The 22,530-nt window shown below is 37.9% G+C and overlaps 1 non-coding gene across 1 annotated transcript; it reads left to right on the forward strand.

The window, feature by feature from the left end:
• Nucleotides 1-18,054: 18,054 nt before the first annotated feature.
• LOC122054368 lies at nt 18,055-18,161 on the forward strand. Its single transcript, XR_006132690.1, has one exon. It is a non-coding gene; the product is annotated as a small nucleolar RNA R71 (small nucleolar RNA).
• Nucleotides 18,162-22,530: the final 4,369 nt, after the last annotated feature.

The raw sequence follows: 22,530 nt of genomic DNA on the forward strand, positions 1-22,530 counted from the left end.
CCTACTCCAAGGCCCGCGATCGTTGATCGCTTTCGATGGGTAATCACTATCAATCCGTAAATATTTTAACAACTTTAGAGTACAAGAGCTTGAATAAGGAATTTATACCGACAATACAAAAAAATGAAGAAGCTAGACGTCAATCGTCGGAGTGTTGAAGTGATTTAGAGCAGTGCACAACTTTAAAGGATCGCTTGAATTCTGTTTGTCATTCTTTGAAGCTGTAGCCCAAGGCTCCTTTTATAGCCTTTACAGATCTGATCCAGATCCTCGAAACTCGGGATCAAGTTTGACCCGAAGCAGATCGGTCGACCGATCCCCATGTTCGGTCGACCGATCAGATGATCTCCTCCTCATTTGATCCGCCCGATCCGCTTGCTCCACTTTGATCTGGTCAACCCCTATCTCTGGTTCGGTAAACCGATAACCAGGTTCGTTCGACCGATCCCCTAGTCGAGCCCGGTCCACTCACTGGAAATCCGATCTACTGCTTGGGGGTTCGGTCGACCGATCCAAACGTTCAGTCCATTGATCCCGATCAGTTCTACCCCTTCACAAAGATGTTAGTTTCCTGCAAAGCATACTTAGAACATAACAGAATATAAGAAAAATAGGTTTTGACAGTCTTCGGACTACCCGGTTCTGACTTCGGATTTCCTACCAGAAACCCTAGATCGAACTGACGCCTACTGTTCCCTCTTCTGGGGAACGCGTCCTCACCTACTCCATTCAGGAGAAGTTACCTTTTGCCTGTTTGGTCCTCCAGACCGACTGGACTTTTGCTCAACGTCCGATGCTTCTAGTCTTCATGCTGGATGTCCGGTCCACGACCCGTCCAGACTTCCACCTGGTTCGCGACACTAGGATTTCAACCTAGGGTTACCGCCCCTAGGATTTTTGCTCAAAGCTCCGACCCCCCAAGACTTTCCGCCTAGGGTTATCACCCCCTAGGACCTAAGGTTACTACCCCTAGGGTTTTTCACTTGCCTAAACGTAGCTAGGACTTTTGCCTAAGAAATCTTAGGTCTTTCCTGCAAAGCTCATTCAACATATCAGTTAACAAAGCACCTTAACTTTAAACCCTTTTACATAATTAAAACATAGGTTCGATTGTCGGATGCTTCCTGCACCAACAGATTCAGCCTAGACATGCCTTCGACAAAGCTTCCTTGACATACTATCATCCCAATTCATTTTGATACTATGTTGTAGGGTTTGGTAAATCTTTTTAACTAACCGTTCTAAGCAGAAGGTAAACCTAATCCTAAGTGTGTAAGATTAATTAATCATGTTGGTTGAACTATTTTTCTAATTGCTCCCCCTGAGTCATAGCTTAGATATAGTCTATCTAAGTAATGAATCTGACTTTTAGGGATCAATTAGAGATTTGGTTTAATTAGTTTGGTTAAATATTTTATTTGGACCCATGCTTGGACTTGACTTCTATCATTTTGACTAATTAATGACAAATATGATTTGTTTGTTTGATTTGGTTTATAGCCAAGTCTTGATTTGTTGTACACAGCTCGTTACAATCCAAGTACCATATTTAGACACTTGGATCCCAATTCGAACTTTTCCAACATTTTCTTGAGTCACTCGACTTGACCTTTCATGTTGGAATTTTCTTCCTCAAGTTTTGCAACTTGAGTTAAAATTCTGACTTAAACTTAGTTAGTCGAGTCACTCAAGTTAACTTGCTTCTTAAGGTGGTCTATTTTCTTAAGTAGTAAGTTATTTTGTTTTTCAAATTTTGATAATTTTCTAAACAAACATTTAACAACTTTAAGTAAATTTGACTTCGAATAAATTGTTACCATATTTAGACCCTCGAAAATAGATGCGGATCGTGGCTTTCTCGGACTCGATGTCAACCTCGAAATCGTTGTAGTTTCTGGACTTGTACTCTTCCTTGGAATCGAATTCTTCATTTCTTTCCATGAAGGCAAGATGACTAGAATGCTTCGGTTCTTCTGCATCGGATTCTTTAGAGGATGACTCATCCCATGTCGCATGGAGGGCTTTCTTTCCTTTTGTCAACTTGGGCCTTTCTTCCTTTTGATTTGGGCATTCATTTTGAAATACCCCTTCTTGTTGCATCCGTAACAAATCATTTTTGATTTGTTTTGCATCTGGTTAAGTGGTGTCTTTTTGGCACTTCTTCTTAATTTCTTCTTCGTCAGCAATCTCTAGACCATGTTGACTAGTTTTTCTTCATTTGTTGAGTTAGAGTCTGACTCACTTTCTGACTTGATCTTTGTTCTTGATTTGCCTTCCTTGCTTGGACCTGCATACAAAGTGACTCCTTTCTCGACATGGGTCACGTTAGATTGTTTGTGTAATTCCAATTCACAAAATAACTCATCTAACTTAAGAATTGAAAGATCCTTAGAAACTTTGTAAGAATCTACAATTGATGCCCACAAATCATTCTGCGGAAAGGCATTTAGTGCGTACCTTATTATGTCACGGTTCTCCAGATTATGTTCGATCAGATGGAGGCTGTTGAGAATGTCTTTTAGTCGAGCGTGTAGTTGCGAAGCTGTTTCTCCAGGAAGCATTTTAATGTTAAATAAATTGTTTAATAAAAGGTCTCTTTTATTTACCTTTGACTCGTCAGTCCCCTCGTGTAGCTTTACCAGACAGTCCCATAGTTCTTTAGTATTGTCGTAGGGGCCGACTCGATTCAACTCCTCCATTGTGAGCTCACACTGAATGATGTTGATCGCCTTGTAGTTTAGTTGTGCCTTTTTGATTATTGGAGGAGTCCACTCTTCAGGTTCTAGTTGTATTGCATCTTTTGTTGGAGGTGTGTAGCCTTTCAGTATTGTAAACCATAGTTCAATATCAGACTTAAGGTAACACTCCATCCTGTTCTTCCAATAGCTAAAGTTCTCCCCTTTGAATAGAGGAGGTCGGATGGTGCTGTATCCTTCCTGGTAGGAATTTGACATTATTCACTACAAGAAAAATAACAAAACAAATTTCCAAGACTCTCATCTTGGGATTAGTAGTGTTGGAAAAAAATAAGAAAAAGAAAGAGAATTTTAAAAGAAAAAGAAAGAAAGAGTTTCAAAAGTGCTATGAAAAATGGTTAAATATTTTCAGAGCTATGAGGCTCTGATACCAATTGTTAGATCGAAGGGGTGCGATAGAGGGGGGGAGGTGAATATCACACTTTTAAAACTTTTCTTTTACTCGTTAAAAACAAAGTCCTGCAGCGGAAAAATAAAGTATTCAGTTCAGTTACTTAGTTCGAAGCCTAGGTCGACTCCTACTCCAAGGCCCGCGATCCTTGATCGCACCGATAGGCAATCCACTAAAACCCTTCTTTCAGTAAACCTCGAAAAGAAGCAGTGCGTACAATATGCAAAATAGTAACACCCTACTATCTTGTAAGAGTTTAAGTATAATGCAAGTATAAATAAATGTACCCACAATTAGAAAAGACAAAGCTTGGTCGACACTTCTGGATGGAGCAGCTTGCGAGTTGTAGAGCAATAGCACGATCAACAAAAGCTTGCACAGTGATTAATTTCGAACCAAAAACATTACACAACCTCTAACCTCGATCGAGTACTCTTTTATAAAAATCGTCGATGTTCAGTCGACCAATCCCTGAGTTTGATCGACCGAACCAACTCCCTTCCTTCCTAGCTAAGATTTGATGTTGATTCGATCTTTAGAAATTAATGATCATTAAGGGATCGGTCGACGGATCCCTCTATTCGGTCGACCGAACAGGATCCTTCCCTATTCGTCAAGATTTGTCGAGATTTGCATTTATTATACCTTTAATGATTGATCGTTTGGTCGACCGATCCTTTGGTTCGGTCGATTGATCAGTGTAGTTTCCTTCTGTTAGAATGTATACTAAAAGCCTAGCTTTTTGTAAACATTTTTTTTGAAATAAAGAATCACATTGGTCAAATGTCTACATTTATATGCTAAGTGTAGTTGTTCAATTAATTTATATTGTAGATAACATGGTGTGTGGTGTCACACACAGAAGATCATGTTATCAATTCCTTATAAGTTATAAATAGTAGCTCACGACTAAAATGGATAGGAACAAGCCATTGGAATAGTCGTAGTGTAATTTGATATTACTTTATCTTGACTATAAAATTATACTAGTACACTCTGAGTATATTGAGCAGGACCATTTGAGGTAGTTTCTTTTTATACTAATTGAATAAAAGAACAATACCTCTGTTATTATGGAAGTGTGTGCTCTTAATCCCGATATAATAACAAGCACATATATTTTGTATTTATTTCTTTAATTTATCAGTGGATGAGATTTAGTTCGATAAATCAATAGACCTGATAAGTTGGGAAATAATATTATTTATAGTGTGTGTTGTTAATTATAGAAGGAAACTATGTCCTAACAATCTAGATTGATGATGTCCCCAAGAGGAGCTCATAAGGATTGTCATGTAAACCCTGCAGGTGGACTTAGTCCGACATGACAATAAGGTTGAGTGGTACTACTCTTGGAGTTAGATACTAATTAAGTGAGTTGTCAGTAACTCATTTAATTAGTGGACATTCGATATCTTAAACACAGGGAGATTAACACACTCATGATAAGAAGGATCCCATATAGTAATATGGGATTTGTGCGGTAGTTCAATAATAACTCTTTAGTAGAATGAGTTATTATTGATGAGCTCGAGTTGGGTGTTCGGGGCGAACACGGGAAGCTCAAGTTCATCGGGAGACCAAAACCAATTCCTCCTCTTGGTCTCTGTCGTAGCCTCTTATTTATAAAGTCTTATATACACCCAAACCCAACTTCTTACCCACCTTAAGGTGGTCAGCCAAGCCAAGCTTGGAGCCCAAGCTAGGGCCGGCCAAACCAAGGCTAGATGGGTTCAAGTGGTGGCCGACCCTAGCTTGGAGCCCAAGCTTAAGTGGCCGACCACAATAAATTAAAAGGGGATTTTAATTTTTTTAAATCTTTCCTTACGTGGAAGCCATGGTTTTAAAAGAGAGTTTAAAATTTAAATCTTTCCTTTTATAGCTTTCTACAAAAGTTTAAAAGAAAGATTTGATATCTTTCCTTATTTGTAGGTGAAAAGGAAGATTGTAATTTTGTGGAAAACTTTCCTTTTTTGTAACCATCCGCATGTTTTAAAAGAGAGATTTTAATTTATAAAAGTTTCCTTTTATAACCAACCATGAAGGGAATTGAAAAAGAGAAATTTTTATTTTAAATATTTTTAGAAACAAATAAGGAAGTTTTAATTTTGTGTTTAAAACTTTCCTTATTTGGAGGACATATAGGGGCCGGCCATAAGATGGATTAAGAGTAAATTTTAATTAAATTTCCTTATTAGCCATTGGCAAAGAAAATAAGGAAGTTTTAATTATGTTCAAAACTTTCCTTATTTGTCATGACCAAGGATTATAAAAGAGAGGGAGGGGTTGCTCCTTGCATAATACATCTATTATTTCTCTCTTCTAATTCCTTAATGGCCGACCCTCTCCTCTCTTCTTTCTCTCTTCTCCTTTTGTTGAGGTCGGTGGCACTTGGAGGTCTTGTTTCATCTTGGTGGCCGGTTGCTTGTGGAGAAGAAGAAGAGAAAGAAAGCTTCCCTTGAAGAATAGTTGGTGGCCGAAACTTGCAAGGAGAAGAAGGAGGTTTGGGTGGATTCTCATCTTGGTAGATTGTCGCCCACACTATGTTCGAGATAAGAAGAGAAATATGATAGAAGATCAAGAGGTCTCTAGCTACAAAGAAAGGTATAACTAGTTGTCTTGTTCCACATCATACTAGTTTTTTTTGTATGGATTTTGAAATACCAAACACAAGAGGCTAACGATTCTAGGTTTCGAATTTATGATTCGATTTTGTGGTTCTTTTGTTTTTTCGATCTTATGATAAGATTGTTCTTAGTGGTTAAACCTAGGGTTACTATAAGGTGATTAAATATTGAATTTCGTTGAAAGGCTTTGACTAGGAAGTGGTGGATGATCCCATACCTAAGAAGGTCTAGTGCCTCGCCATGTTTAACCTGGAAGCTGATTTCTGAAATAGATATTTAGTCAACTTTGTAACATGGGTGGATTTGGATTAATAATGTTAAGCATCGTTTGCGATCCAAGTCTAAACCTCTAAGAACAAATAAGTTAATTTTGGAATCAATAATGTTAAGTTCTGTTTGTGATTCCAAATTTAATTTCTAAAGAACACAATATGTTGTTAGGAATGGTTCGGGACTTGTACAAAATTTTTGTATAGGGGAACCAGTACAATATTCTGGGTAGCAACCAACACCTTCGTTGCTGATCGTTGTTGATTCAATTGATCTGTGCTGAGTCAACTTGGTTCGGTCGACCGATCCCTATGTTCGGTTGACCGATCAGGCCATAACCTGCAAAACAGTGTTAGACAAAGTATCTCTGTAACAAAAAGGTTGAACAGTAATACAATGCATGAGTAATATTAGACAATAGAACCTGTCTTGATCTCAACTAGGAAATCTTCCTGGTTTCTTCAGTTGGATCAGCGGCCTTAGGTTGTTCCTTTCAGGAACTCGACCTCTCTGTCGCTCCTCTAGTTATTTACCTCAGCCTACCTGCCAAACAGTAATCCTCTATATCTTGTTTAGACTTTTCACTTTGGCTTGATCAGCTTGCCAGGACTTTTCTTTCAACCTTCGGTCCTCCAGACCTCTCGATCACACTGCCAAGCGTCAGGTCCTCTCGACCCAATTGGACTTTCACCTGGGTTCCACGATCTGCTAAGACTTTTCCTGCCTAGCCTCTAGCTAGGTCTTTTCAAAATTGAGAAAACAACTTGCACACTTAGTTAATCTTGTTAGATCACAACAATACTTAATTTGAACCTTTGACAACATCAAAACTCTGGTTTGATTTTAGTGCAACTTGCACCAACAAGAGCCAATGTATGATTTGTTAGTACCCCAAGGTAGTTTTGATGTGATCAATGAAGTCAGGTTAGGTCATGTTGGTTTTTAACCCTTGTGTTTAAGTGTGCAGGAACTTAAGAGCACAGTAAGTCGAGTGAAAGATACATCTAGCGAAAAGGATGGCATGAGAGAGAGTAGATGGGATTGGTGCATGTGAGGGATGAGATACTGTGGAAGAGTACGCTGACAGACAAGAAGGAGGCACACAGTGTTTTTTGAGGAACAAGGAGCTGGAGCGGAAGACTGCTCGAAGGCCAGAAAATGGGTTTGAGTGAGCCTTATTTTGGATGGTTGAAATCACCCAAAGAAGCAGAGCCAGAGCAGAAGACTTGGACCCAAGTGAGAGGAGCCGGAGGAAAACCCGGGTGAAACAAGTTAACATAAGGTTAACTTTGGTCCAAGCACCCGAACAATGAAATTATCTAGATCACATCAAACATGATTCATTGTGACGGGGATAAAATTTTATCCCCCTCCAGACACCTGGAACCCTTCCAAGCACCCTAACTAGGGCTATAAATACAGCCCTAGTCCCTGAAGCTTAGACAAAACACTTGTAAATAATTTCCTTTGTCTAGCTTTACATTTTGAGTGCTTTAACTATTGTAAGAGACGTCTCCACCTAAAGGAGACGTTGATAGTGAGCTTCAACTTTCTTGGATTAACAACCTCCCCGGTTGTAACAAAGTAAACATCGTTGTGCCTCTTCTTTCTAGTTTCTTATTTAATTTATGCAAGTGTTAGTTTAATTAAGTTATAACGTTCAAGGAAGGTTCGTGTTATTTTTGTAGGGCTATTCGCCCCCCTCTAGCCGACCATTAAGATTCCTACAATTGGTATCAAAGTAGGTTCGCTTCAAAAGGACTAACCGCTGAACGAAGTATACGAGATGGCCGGACCAAGTATAAACCCACCAAAGTTCGAGGGAGAATTCACGAGTTGGTATAAAAAGAATGAGGTATTTTTTAAAATAGATTTTAAATTACTATTAATTATGAAATATGATTTTATAGTCCTAAAAGACAAAGAAGAATATCAGTGGATGAAGAAGAAGCAAGCCGACTTTGTGCCAAACGGTAAAGCAGAGTTTCATCTGCTTAGTGTTTTACCACCTAAAGAAGTCAATCGTATCGGAGCTTACAAGTCAGCCAAGGAGCTCTGGGAGAAATTTCTGAAACTAAACGAAGAAACCTCAGAGGCAAAAGTAACAAGACGAGACCTGCTCCGAAAGTAGATCAGTAACCTCCAGTTAGAAGAAGGCGAAGCCGTCGTACACCGCTACTTAAGAATTAAGGAACTCATCACCCAACTCACGAATATCAGAGAAAAGGTAAGCAACCGAGATTCACTAAGGTACACACTTAATGCATTTCCTAGAACTATTGAATGAGCATCATTAGTGGATGCTTATTATATATCTAAGGATCTAGAATCAAGTACTTTAGAAGAAATATTTTCAACTTTTGAAGTCCATGAAATGAGATGTGCAGATATGAAGAAGGAGCCAAAGCACAATATTGTCTTAAAGGCAAAGATGGACAAACAAGATTCTAAATCTCTCTAGAGGATGATGAAATGGCATTCATGGTAAGTAGATTTAAAAAATTATTTAAATCTAAAAGATTTAATCAAGTGTAGGGTACAAAAAGGAAAAAAATAGTTAAAGTGCTACCACTGCAATGAAGAAGGGCACGTGAAAAATAACTGTCCAAAATTGGAGAACAAAGATAAGTACGAGGAAAAGAACAAGAAGACATCCCAGAATAAGTATAAAATTCTAAAGGTGACATAGGACAAAATGTCGTCCAAATCAGAGATCAAAGCAATCGTCGGACTTGCGTAAGTGACAAGTCACCAAGAAATGAAGAGAAAGTAAGCTCGTCCAAAATGAGCATCGAGAGCATCGATGTGGGGGTGCAACATCGGAAGAAAGCAACACTTTAGGGGGAGCTTCAGATTGTGGGATTGTCAAGGTAAGTTAGGTACGATCTCTTCCTCTTGACAAGTCATTTCAGTTTATAAAACTATTATAAAAAAATTGCTATAAATTAGAAAAAGAAAATAAAGACTTAAATCAATCATAGCTATATCTTGTCGATTAGAAGATCTCGACAAGATTAAAACTAAAAATAAAAAATTGAAAATTGAGAATGTAAATTTAAACGATCAAATAGAAAACTTAAAAATTCTGTATGTTTAAATTTGTCTGCTTCAACTTTCAGGAACTATAAAGGATTAAATTGGAAATTTAGATATTACAAGGGGGAAATTAGAAAATTATGTATAAAATATATTTTTTAGAAATTTTTAATTAATTCAGTAGGAAGGAACCTATATTGGGTTCCAAAAATATGCTTAAGTTAATTTTTTTGGGGCTTTCAGAGAAAAAGTTAAATATTTAATTTCTTTAAAATGCTTTGTTTAGAAAGTAGTTCTTGTTCCAATATCCAAGAAGGCATAGTGTCTCTCCACATCTTCAAAGTCAATTACTGAAATAAAATGTTTCATTGACTATCTGTGAAGCATTTAATCAATTTAACTTATGCTTTAAATAGTTTGTCAAAATTTCTATTATAAAAATTTTGATCGTTAAAATTTATTTAACAAAAATCATATTTGTTAGAGTTATTTTAGCAAATTTATTTTTTTAGATTCTAACAAAATTTTCTAGTGTCTCACCACACAGCCCGGCCAATTCTTGTCTCTGGAAATGTTGCACAGCCGTGTGGCACACACGACCATGCCATTTTTTTACTCTAGAAAGGTTGTACGACCACTCAATCATACACGGGCGTGTACTAGCTGGTTGGAAAAGGTGCCACGACCGTGTAACCTCACACGGCCAAGGCACTCTCCCTTGCTATTGATGCTACACGACCTTGTCATGACCACACGGCCATGGCCATTCCCCTTTGCAAGGCCATGTGACACTGATTACCAAAGTCATTTTCCCTCCGTTTGGTTATAGAATCAGTCACGGACATCAATTCTTCTCCAAATTCGACTCCTGAAAACATAAAACACACAAGAGCAGATCTTTGAACAAAAAAAAGTATTTATGCTAAAAGCAAAGCAAGGAACATGAAAGTACATAGATAAAGCATGTATAAAACATAAGAATGTGCATCAAAACATGCTTAACAAATGTATAAAATCTACGCACATCACACCCCCAGACTTAGACTTTTGCTTGTCCTCAAGCAAAATGCTGCAATCAAGATTTATGTATTTAATAATGCATCATAATCCTTAATGCACTTTCCTAACTCTATCTAAAAGTTTCATTAATAAGCATGATCATAGAAATAAACCAAGTATGGCTTAAGTATAAGTCTCCTGTGCATGGTGCAAATAAGTAACTCAAAACCCTTCAAGTTTCAATGTTTGTCCTAATCAAGTCGTCATCCAATTGAGTTCCTAATGTTTCCGGTGATAGGAACTTACCTATCACATACTTGGTTCATATTTCTCAATCAACCCAGGGTCTTAAAGGCGTGCTCGATATCAGGAGAACCATAGAAGTCATTTCCCCAGTAACCTAACTCGGTCTCAAAGGGGTAGCTTGCTAGTTTCCACTCACGACAACTATTTTTTATATCCTTTTTTTCTCAACATTTTTTTCTTCTTTTTTTTTCATCATCATGCTCCTTTTTTACACTAAGTTATTGCATTGTGCAACACTTAAACACATAAGTTCATAGGCACAAAAATTGGGATATTTTGATTTTTCCAAATGAACTTTCAAGATTCGAGCCTCATCTAGCAACAAAAATAAAGTTTGAGAAATCACCATGGAAACCAAGTACTAAACAAATAGGATGAATCATGACTATTTCAATGATATCAACTATTCAAGTTCAAGTAAAGTGAAGTGAAGGCAAGATCCTTAAGGTTAAGCCAAAACTCAAACTTATTTCTATATGATACTTAGCTCACATCATGCTACTCAAGATAAAGAAAAGAGGTACACTAAACATACTAGCATCATTTACAATATCATGAATCAAGATAAAGAACGTGCTAACAATTTTGCTTTTGGCCAAGTAAGCATAAAAGTGAGGATTGATGCTTTCTTCAATAGGGATGCCACAAAACTTTTCAAAAGATAGTCAAATGACTATAAAAAACAATCCAAGAAAAACAAAACAAATGCAAAAACTAAAAACTGAAAGTGCAGCAAAAATTTTTAGGTTACAAACCACCCCCCCCCCTGACTTAAACTTTTCATCGTCTCGATGAAATCAATATGGTGGCAGAGGTGGATGAGGGAAAGGAGGTCTGCGTGGATGTCTAATAGGAAAGCTAGGAAAACCACGAGGATATGTTTGTAGATGTGTGTACATGATATCGTTCCTTAGGTCATACTCAAATGATCAAGAGACCCAATCATCCAATCTATATCATCCCTAATTCCTAACATATCTAAAATAGTTGGGTTCATATAACATGTACACACAATCTTTCTATTGACAAAAATTTCAAATATAGATTTATGATCTCCATTTCTAAAAATAATATTGAATTCCTTGTCGTTACCTTCATCGCGTGCAATCCTCTTTTCTTTGCCCTTTGTTGGTTGCTTCCCTTTTTCTTTGGTTGGCTCCCTTCCTCCATTTGATCCACCACTTCCTTTGTGAAGTTTCTTCAAAATTTTGGACATGTTGTCAAGCTTAAGTAAGGAAAGGTGTTGCTTTGTTGAAGAAGTAAGTTCTTATGAGAATATATCTTGAAAGACAAGATCTTTGGGACTTGGAGTGTTGTGGAGAGAAATGAGTTTAAGATCTAGATCTGAGAGGATTAGAGAAGAAGTTGAAGAAGAGAGGAGTTTGGGAGAGAGGAATGTCTTGAGGATGAGGGGTGCGTATGGCCGACACAACCTATGTATGGCCATGTCTTCTAGACACGACCAAAGTAAATGGCTCTACACAAGCCGTGTAGATCTACATGACCCCAACCCTCTCCCTCTCGGGTTGGTCAGCATGGCCATGCCGATTGGCACTGCCACATCCATCTTCTTCTAGGTCTAACTCACACGACCATGTGTGAGACACGATCTCATCCTTTTCCTCTTCGGGAAGCCTTGCATGGCCGTGCTGGATGGCACGGGCAGTGCAGATTCCTCCTCTGGATTTTGACACAGCCATGTCTGGGACATGTCCGGGCACATCTCCTCTTTTGGAATCATCACACGACTGTGTGTGAGACACGGCCAAGCAATTTTTCTTCTCGAGAACCCTTACACGGTTGTGTCTTACAGACACGGCTCATGCATCCTCTTTCTCTGCAGGTTATACACGGCCGTGTATGACACACAACCGAGCTCTGTTTTACTCAATATTAGATGATCTTATTCATTCCTGACTTCTCCAACGCTTCCATGCCCATGAAATAGTCATGGCCAGCTCATGGAAGCAAAATTACAACCTGAAAATAAATGTAACAACAAATTTAAAAGTACTAACTAATGAAGTGAAAAACTTAAACTGAAAAATATTAAAGGAACCCTTGGGTTGCCTCCAAAGAAGCGCTTGTTTAAGGTCATTAGCTCGACCACCTCATTAAATTCATCGAAATCTCGCTCTTGGAGGGGTAAGATATTTCAACACACTTCTACCAAGGGCTCGTATTATGGAGAGAGATTTCATCAAAGGAGCTACAGATTAAAGTATAACTCTCTCCATCTTCGTCTTCTTTAAAATTCTTTCAGGTGGTCGAAGACGGTTCAGTATGAGCTTCTAATTATTGGCCTCTTGAAAACCTACACACCCAAAGGAAAGGCAAACCTCCCACAAGCATGTAATATAAGAAGGAGCTAGAACCATATTAGTATGAACTGAGTATATATCCAAAATTGAATCACATCCAATAAAATCAATTATAGGTACCTCTATAAAATTTTCCAAAAGATCACTAAGAATACTAACCTTGTAGTGTCGAGATGTACCTGAAAGATCTAAACAAGTGGATGTGACATCTTTAGAATTTTGTAGTGGTTCTAGCTCTAGTTCGAGTGATGGTGCCTCTAAAAGTAGTGATTCTTGGGGCTTTGCTTCCATTGCATAAGTCCCTACACATTTATCGTCAACCAATTCAATTTTTACAAATCCCATAGCATCAATTGGTTGTTTGATCAAAGGAGGTGATTCCTGGGACATTTCCTCCATAATACATGCCACTATACTTTTATCCACCACATCATTATCATAAGTAGTGAAGAGTCCACTAACATTAATAACATCAATAGGAGAATCAACAGCTTTATTAGAAATTTGTAGTAATAGTTGTAAATCTAGGATTCCCCGTTGCACCATTAGCTCTTCAGAATCATGTGTTGTGGTCTTCATCTGACTTGGAGCAAGAATATTTGGGTTTTGAGAGTCCTCCAAGTCAATCAGCTCATCTGGTTGTGAATGATGTGGTCCGTTTAATAATGAATCATCCTGACACTCTGACTGATTCTGATTTACTTGAAAAATATGCTCAACATTTTGTATGCAATTGTAGTCCAAATTTTTATAGTCAATCCTAAATTGATTGTAATGTTGAAATGGGCCAGAGATCTGCTGCTGGAATAATAATTGCTCACTCTACTCTAGAATTAGATGGGGTTGAAGGTTCTAAATTTGATGATCTTCCCAGTCATAGCCATAAGTATTAGGAACTTGCTCATATGTATCTTGATGTTAAGGTTGAACCAAATACTGAAGTTCTGGAGTATTAGCAGATTTTTGGAAGAAGTGACAAATAGTAGCTGGATGAGATGTGCTACCACACACTCCACAAAGGAACTCAAATTCATCATCTTCTTAGTCATAATATTCATCAATGGAAGATCTTGCTCTTGCACTCATGGGTGTGAAAAATTCTCTTAAAGCCCTGCTTGACATGTTAGTGCTCAAGATATCTAAAAAAAAATTACAAGAAAAACTAAAAATGCAGAATTAAAGACAAGAAATAAAATGCATAATGAAAACAAGAAAGAAAATGCAAAAAAGAAAAAGAAAATATCTAGAGTAACTTATATGCTAATAAACTAATGTTAATAAAAAACAGTTAATGAAAAATGGAATGAAAGAATGCAAAAGATTGAATTAGGAAACTAGTTACTAGTTAGATGCAAGAAAAGAAAAGAAAAGTTTAGTCTAACTCAAATGATAACCTCTAATGTTTTAGACGCAACCCTCGGCAACGGCGCCAAAAACTTGTTATGAACCGCAAGTGTACAGTTACATCGTCAGTAATAAAAGAATGTCGAATCTACAGGGACTGGTTATAATCACTAAAGATGTCTCAAAAGAGAATTACCTAAACAAACGATTAAAAGATCATTTACAACTAAAGATTAGAAGTAAGGGTTAAATACAAAAATTCAGTTTTATAAAGGTTCTAGGAGTTTTGGTTTCTTTATGATATTCATCGATGTAATGCAATCTACTAATTCTTGTCCTCAATTATAATATTTTCATAAGAAGTCACCAGTTATCTTCTGTAGGAAACACCGACCAAGGACTCACATCTAAACCTTAAGTAATCAAAGAGTTATGATCCCTATGAAGTCCGTTAGCGGGGCAGCCCTATCACGACGCCCCTCGATCATACGACATTGAGACGCATCACTAATCAATTCACATTAAGATATAGAGTTAAGCAAATAAATCCGTCCTACTTCTTTGTAGGTTCTTGCTTTACCCCTAAAGGTGATCCCCTAAAATGTCTGTTAGCGGGGCAGTCCTGTCATAATGCCCCTCAGTCATACAATTTAGCGAATTCCTCAACAAGATTCCACAAGAAATACAAACAACCAATCAAGAATGGTAATTAGGCACAAAACACAACAATCCATACAAGATTGATTGATACAAAACATAACAATATCCTTGAATCAAGAAGATGGTAAATCCATGAATCTTATATCAAATTACATCACAAGTACTCCCTCCTTCCTAGAACAAAAGATCTACTCCATAGAAGGTGAGAAAAGAATCGAAGACAAGAAGGTTAAAGACATTTCGATCCAAATCAAGAAAATAGAAAGGAATGCTTATCTCAATATGATGAGTGATCTTCGGAACCAATCCTCCGCTCTTGGAGTCAAAACTTGGATAGAAATCGCCTTCCGAACGCTGGAGACTCGCCCAAGAATAGATCTCCCAAAAGGGAGAGCCCCCTCCTCCTTTCAAAGAGGAAGAGATTCTATATATAGAGGAGGACATTTGGGTGCCACATAGCCCAGGACATGGCTGTATGAGATCCACACAGTCAAGGCATTCCTCCTCTCGGCCAAGGTCACACGACCGTGTGATCCTCACACGGCCGTGCCATGTTCCACTTCTATCTACCTGCACGACCGTGTGAAACCACATGGCCTGGCCAATTCTTATCTCTGGAAGTGTTGCATGACCATGTGGCACACACGACCATGCCATTTTTCGACTCTAGAAAGGCTGCACAATCATGTAATCATACACGACCATGTACTGGATGGCTAGAAAAGGTGGCACGACCGTGTAACCTCACACGACCAAGGCACTCTCCCTTGCTGTTGATGCTACACAACCCTATCATGACCACATGTCCAGGGCCATTCCCCTTTGCAAGGTCGTGTGGCACTCATTGCCAAAGTCAGTTTTCCTCCATTTGGTTATAGAATCAGCCATGGAGATTAATTCTTCTCAAAATTTGACTCCTGAAAGAATAAAACGCACAAGAGCATATCTCCGAACAAAGAAAAGTATTTATGCTAAAAGCAAAGCAAGGAACATGAAAGTGCATAGATAAAGCATGTATAAAACATAAGAATGTGTGTTAAATCATGCTAAAGAAGTGTATAAAATCTACGCACATCAACGGCCAGGTCCTTCTTCTTCTCGGGAAATTCTGCACGACCGTGCTGATTGGCATGGGCAGTGTAGCCTTCTTCTCTGGATTTCTCACACAGCCGTGCGTGGTACACGACCGAGCACATCTCCTCCTCGGGTAAGTTCACATGGCCCGTGCAAGTCACACAACCATGTGCTCCTTTTTCTCTGTAAGCTTTACATGCCCGTGTCTGGTACACGACCGAGCTCTCTTTTGCTCAATATTGGATGATTTTACTCCTTTCCGACTTCTCCAATGCTTCCATGCCCATGAAGTAATAATGACCAGCTTATGAAAGTGAAAAAAAAACTTGAAAACAAAAATAACAACCAATTTAAAAGTCCTAACTAATGAAAAGAAAATTTTGAACTGAAAAATACTAAAGAACCCTTGGGTTGCCTCCCAAGAAGTACTTGTTTAAGGTCATTAGCTCGACCGATCTTCTTAGTCCTTTTCTCATTTTCTTGCCCTCGGAGGGAAGATATATTTTTCATTTTTATTGGGAGGCCTTCTCCCAATATCACTCACCGAATCATGTCCCTCATCTGACGGCCTCCCGTGAGGATGGAAATTCCAATCCTCTAGTTTCTAAGTGTCCACCTCACTGCAAACACTTACCAAGAGAGAAGAGACATGGTTAGAAGAATTTAATAAATCATATTCCAACCTTTCCTTACCAATTACCAATAAAAGTTTATGGGTTTTAACATCAATAATCGCTCCAGCTGTAGCAAGGAAAGGTCTTCCTAAAATGATAAGAATTTTTGGATCTTCTACCATGTCAAGTACCACAAAATTTGTGGGAATTATAATCCCACCAACCTCTACTGGCACGACCTCAATAATGCCCATAGGATACCAACAAGAATGATCAGCTAATTGTAGTGCCATTGTAGTAAGTTTAAAATTTTTGAGACATAATTTAATACAAATTGAATATGGAATGAGGCTAACACTTGCTCCCGAATCACAAAAAACTTTTTCTATAAATTCAGCTCCTATATTGCAAGGAATATAAAAGCTTCCTGGATCTTTAAACTTTGGGGAAGTGTTCTTTTCAAACAAAGCGCTACATTCCTCAGTGAGTGCTATGATCTCAATATCTCCTCTTCTTTTGTTTGACATGATGTCCTTCAGAAATTTGGCAAACTTTGGCATTTGTATGATTACATCAATTAAAGGAACTTCAACACAAATTTCTTTAACTTTTTCCAAAAATCTACCAAATTCTTCATCCTTCTTTAACATAACTAATCTTTGAGGGAAAGAGACTACTTGACTTTGAGGGTTAAGTGGAGGAGTCTCTTCAACCTTATTGGTACTCTCCTCTTTATTTTGGATGTGAATTGGTTCAAGTGCTAGAGAAGAGAGCTCTTCTTCAATTTTTATCCCTTTTGTAGTGGTCACTTGGGGATCACCCAAGGTCCGTCCGCTCCTAAGCTCAATTATTTTGCAGTGCTCTACTGGGTTAACATTAGGTTTTCCAGGCAATTGTCCTGGTTCTCTTGAAGATGATGAAGCTAACTGGGCAATTTGGCTATCTTGAATCTTTTGATTCTTGTCAGAATTATCCATTCTCTAAGTTAGCTTCAAAATATCTTGCTTCATTTCATTTTGATTGGAGATAATTTCCTCAAACATCTTCTCAATTTTACAAAATTGATAGCCCTGAGAAGATTGTTGTTGTTGAAAATTTTGTTGCCCAGGCTGGAAACTTTGTCTTGCCCCCATAGATGGTCCTTGTTCTTGATTGTTTCTATAATAAAATTTAGGATGATTCTTCCACCCAAGGTTGTATGTGTTTGAAAATGGATTGTCCTGTCTCTGATTAAAACCCATGATAGCATCACATTGCTCTAACTGATTAATTTGTGTAGAAATAGGTCCCAAAGGACATGAGTCTTGAGAATGATTAGAACTTCCACATGTTTCACAGCAACATACTATGGCATTTACCGTGTTAGAGTTTGTTCCCATATTTTCGAGCTTCTTAGTAAGAGCATCCAGCTTTGCAGTCATTAAGGTAACTACATCTACATCAAACTTTCCTGATGCTTTTATTAGGTTTGTAAAAGAATAGCCTCCACTTGTCTCTGTTGCCCATTGATGATGATTCTATGCTACACTTTTAATTATATCTTCAGCCTCATCTAAACTTTTATTCATGAGTGCCCCTCCAGCTGCTGAATCAAGAGACACCTTAGTATGATAATTGATGCCATTATAAAATGTGTGCAACACCAACCATTTCTCCAATCCATGATGTGGGCATTGCCTGATCATACTATTGTATCTATCTCATGCTTCAAATAGAGATTCTGAATCTGATTGTTTAAAGCTTGCAATAAGGTTTCTCATATGAGCAGTCTTACTCGGAGGATAGAACTTGTCTAAGAATTGTTTCTCACATTGTTCCGAAATGGTAATGCTATTAGGAGCTAAAGAATTCATTCATTGTTTAGCTCTATCTCGTAAAGAAAATCCAAACAATAATAGTCTCACTGCTTCTGAAGGAACACCATTCATTTTCATGGTACCGCAGATTTCATAAAAGACTTCCAAATGCTGATTAGGATCTTCATGCGGTCCACCTCCAAATTGATTTTGTTGAACTATAGAAATTATTGCAGGCTTGATCTCAAAATTATTAGCTTCAACAGAGGGTCTTGTAATGTTTGAACGGAACCCTCTGGCATAAGGTGTTGCATACTCCTTAAGTGGTTTATTAGCCATATTTGAATGTTCTTGTTCTTCTTGATGTCTTTGCGAGGTTCTCCTTCTATGAAAGGTTCTATCAATCTCAGGATCAAGAGGAAGTAAATCACCTGCAAAGTTAGATCTTCGCATACAAGAACAAGATTAAAGATTTTGATTTAAAGAAAATAATAACGAATGCAAAGAAAGAATTTCAGAACAGAATTAGAAAACTAGTTACAAGTTAGATGTAAGAAAAGAAAAGAATAGAAAAGTTTAGTCTAACTCAAATGATAATCTCTAATGTTATAGACGCAGTCCCCGGCAATGTCGCTAAAAATTTGTTACGCATCGCAAGTGTACGGTTACACCATCAGTAATAAAAAGATATCAAATCCACAAGAACTGGTTACAACCAAGATATCTCAAAGTGAATTACCTAACCAATCAAACAAAAGATTATATAATCTAAGAAACAACTAAAGAATAGAAGTAAACGGTTAAATATAGGAACTTAGTTTTGTGAATGTTCTAGGAGTTTTGGTTTCTTTGTGATATTCATCAATGTTATATAATCTACCAATCCTTATCCTCAATTGTAATGTATTTGTAAGAAGTCACCGGTTATTTTCTGTAGAAAACACCGGTCAAGGACTCTCATCTAAACCTTAAGCAATCAAATAGTTATGATCCCTATGAAGTCCGTTAACGGGGTAGCCCTGTCACGACGTCGCTCGGTCATACAACATAGAAACGCTTCACTAATCAATTCACATTAAGATATAGAATTCAACACATCAATCCATCCTACTTCTTTGTAGGTTCTTGCTTCACCTCTCAAGATGATCCCCTAAATGTCCATTAGCGGGGCAACCCTGTCATGACACCCCTCGGTCATACAATTTAGAGAATTTCTCTACAAGATTCCACAAGAAATATAAAAAACCAATCAAGAATGGTAATTAGGGATAAAACACAACAATCCATACAAGATTGAATTGATACAAAACATAACAACATCATTGAATCAAGAAGATAGCAAATCCTTGAATCTTACATCAATTTACATCATAAATACTCCCCCCGTCCTAGAACAATAAGATCTACTCCATAGAACACAAGAAAAGAACCGAAGACAAGAAGATCGTAAACATTCCGATCTCAATCAAGAAGATAGAATGGAAATGCTTATCTAAAGACGATGAGTGATCTTCAGAACCAATCTATGCTATCAGAGTCGAATCTTGGACGGAAACACCTCTTGATCGCTGGAAACCACGCCCAAGATGTGGAAGGAAGCCTCAAGAATGGATCTCCCCCAAAGGGAGAACCTCCCCCTTTCAAAGAGTAAGAAGTCCTTTATATAGAAGAGGGTATTTGGGTGCCACACAGCCCGTGGCATGACCGTGTGAAATTCACACGGCCTTGCCAACTTCCTTCTCGGCCAAGGTAACATGGTTGTGTGACTCTCACACGATTGTGCCATGCTTTGTCCTGGTCGACTTGCACGACCATGTAGATCCACATGGTCTAGCCAGTCTTCGTCTCTCGAAATGTCACACGGCCATGTCATTCTTTGGGTTTGGAAAGGCTGCATGGCCGTGTAACCCTACACGCCCGTGTATTGGTTGGCTTACATAGATTTAGGACTTGACAATCTCACCAACACTTTAGGGCTACCTTATTTGTGTATTCTAAACTTAGAAAGGGGTGAGATGCATAGGCAGCTTGCCTAGACTTAAGATGCTTATATTAGTGCATCAATATAAGTCTGGGCGTTAAATACCAAATTTATAGTAATTAGGATAAGCAATCTTGGTTAGTTAAATATTAACTGGATAAAAAGACTTAACCTAACAAACCAAGTGAACACTGCTATCTTCTGATAGTTAGTTAATAACCAACGGTTAGATAGTTAAGGACAATTTATAGTTAATTAGATTATTTTTAAGTACTCTCAGGTTTAGGGGGACGATAAATAAGTCCTGAAAACATTGAAAATATTACGTTTTACATTTTCAAAAATCAATTTTAAAAATTTTTACATGTTTTTTTTTTGAAAACTGTCTCAATTTTCACAATTTTTAATTTTTAACTTTTATCTTGGAGAACTTTAACCTTAAATCTTTTAAAGTTTTTCTAGAGAACTCACCATTTTCAAATTTTTTTTGGAAAACTTCAAAGTTTCTAAAGTTAGTAGATTTTAAAAGTATTTTCAACTTTATTTCTCTTGTGAAAATACTAATATATGATTTTTTTAAAAAAATATCTTTAAAAAAAAATCCTTTAACTCTGCTTTACATGATGTCTTGAAAACACTTTGAAAAAGGTTTTGAAAAGGTTCTTTTCAAAACTTATTTTTTAACTTTGAAATTTTTAGTTAGTTGTTTTCTTTATCCTTTTGAAAGGCTAAGTCGGTTCAAAACTATTTTTAAACATATTCTGTAAAATATATGTTTTACATTCTTGAAAGGCTAAGTGGGTTATACATTTTTTTCTTTCTTCCCTCGAAAGAAATCTTGAGAATTATTGTAAAAATGTTTCTTACTTTCTCTAGAATTTTTTTTGCCTATTCATGGTGTTTTGATGAATGCCAAAAGGAGAGGGTTAAGGGGTTAAGTTGAAACAAATTGAAATTCGAAAAACTTAAACCATTTCATGATTGCATTTTTTTCCCTAACTTAACCCAAGTTGTCATTATATCAAAAAGGGGAAGATTGTTAATGTGGTTTGCACTAATGGTCTAACTCAAGTTTTAATGAATGACAAGTAAGTTAAGTTAGGATTTGTTGTGATCTAACCACTTGATTAAGTGTGTAGGATATCCAGCTAGGTCGACGGGCCGGCCGGATAGCTTGTACAAAATCTAGCTAGGTCGACGAGCCGACTGGATAGTTGGTAAGAAATCTTGCTAGGTCAACGGGTCGACCAGATAACTGATATGAAATCCATCTAGGTCGATGGATCAACCGGATAACTGGTACGAAATCTAGCTAGGTCAACGGGCCGATCGAATAGTTAGTACGAAGTCCAACTAGGTCAATGGGTCGATTGGATAGCTGGTACAAAACTAGCTAGGTCGACGGGCCGATCAGATAGCTAGTACGAAATCCAACTAGGTTAACGAGCCAACTGGATAGCTGGTACGAAGTCTAGATAGGTCAACGGGCTGACTGATGTCTGACAAACTGATAAGTTAAGGTAAGTCACTGGAGGAGAATAACCAAGTGAGGGCGTGCCCCAGTTAAAGGGACAATAAGCGCCAGTTCAGTTTAAGTCCATTTGGGATCCCTAAGCTGAGACCTTGACTAGTTTCTAGTACTAGAAGGACAGGAACTAATTGTTGGTGCAATATTCCCTAGGTCAAAGTTGACCTGGTTGACTGAGCTTGAATGGGGTCAAGCTCAAGTCTTGATATTTGGATTTTGATGTTTGGCAATACATGGAGACAAGACATAGAGATTGCAGGTGCAATTGTTCATGTGGGGAGATTATGAAGAAGAGTCAAGTAGGTCAACGTTGACTGGAAAATCCTGGTGAGTGAAGCCAGGTGAAAGTCCTAATTAGAAGGTTAGGCAGACTAGAAAGTCCTAGTGAGTGAAGCTAGGCAGAAGAAAATCCTGGTGAGTGAAGCCAGGTGAAAGACCTAGTGAGTGAAGCTAGGTAGAAGAAAATCCTAGTGAGTGAAGTCAGGTGAAAGTCCTAGTGAGTGAAGCTAGATGAAAGTCCTGGTGAGTGAAGCCAAGCACAGGAAATCCTGATGGATCAAGTTTGATCAGACATCTGGTATTAGGAAGTCCAACTAGGTCAAAGGAATTGACCGGATACTTAGCACGGGGAATCCAGGTGGATCAAGGTTGATCGGACACCTGGTGGAGATAAGTCCAAGTGGGTCAAGTGTGACCGGACACTTGGGACGAGGAGAAAAGTCCAAGTGGGTCAAAGGGATTGACCGGACATTTGGTGAGGGAGTCATAGCAGGTCAAGGGTAATCAGATGCTAGGCATGATGTACCAACAGTTCATGATTGACCAGA

Source organism: Zingiber officinale, chromosome 3A (assembly GCF_018446385.1).
Source record: "Zingiber officinale cultivar Zhangliang chromosome 3A, Zo_v1.1, whole genome shotgun sequence".
Classification (NCBI taxonomy): Eukaryota; Viridiplantae; Streptophyta; class Magnoliopsida; order Zingiberales; family Zingiberaceae; genus Zingiber; species Zingiber officinale.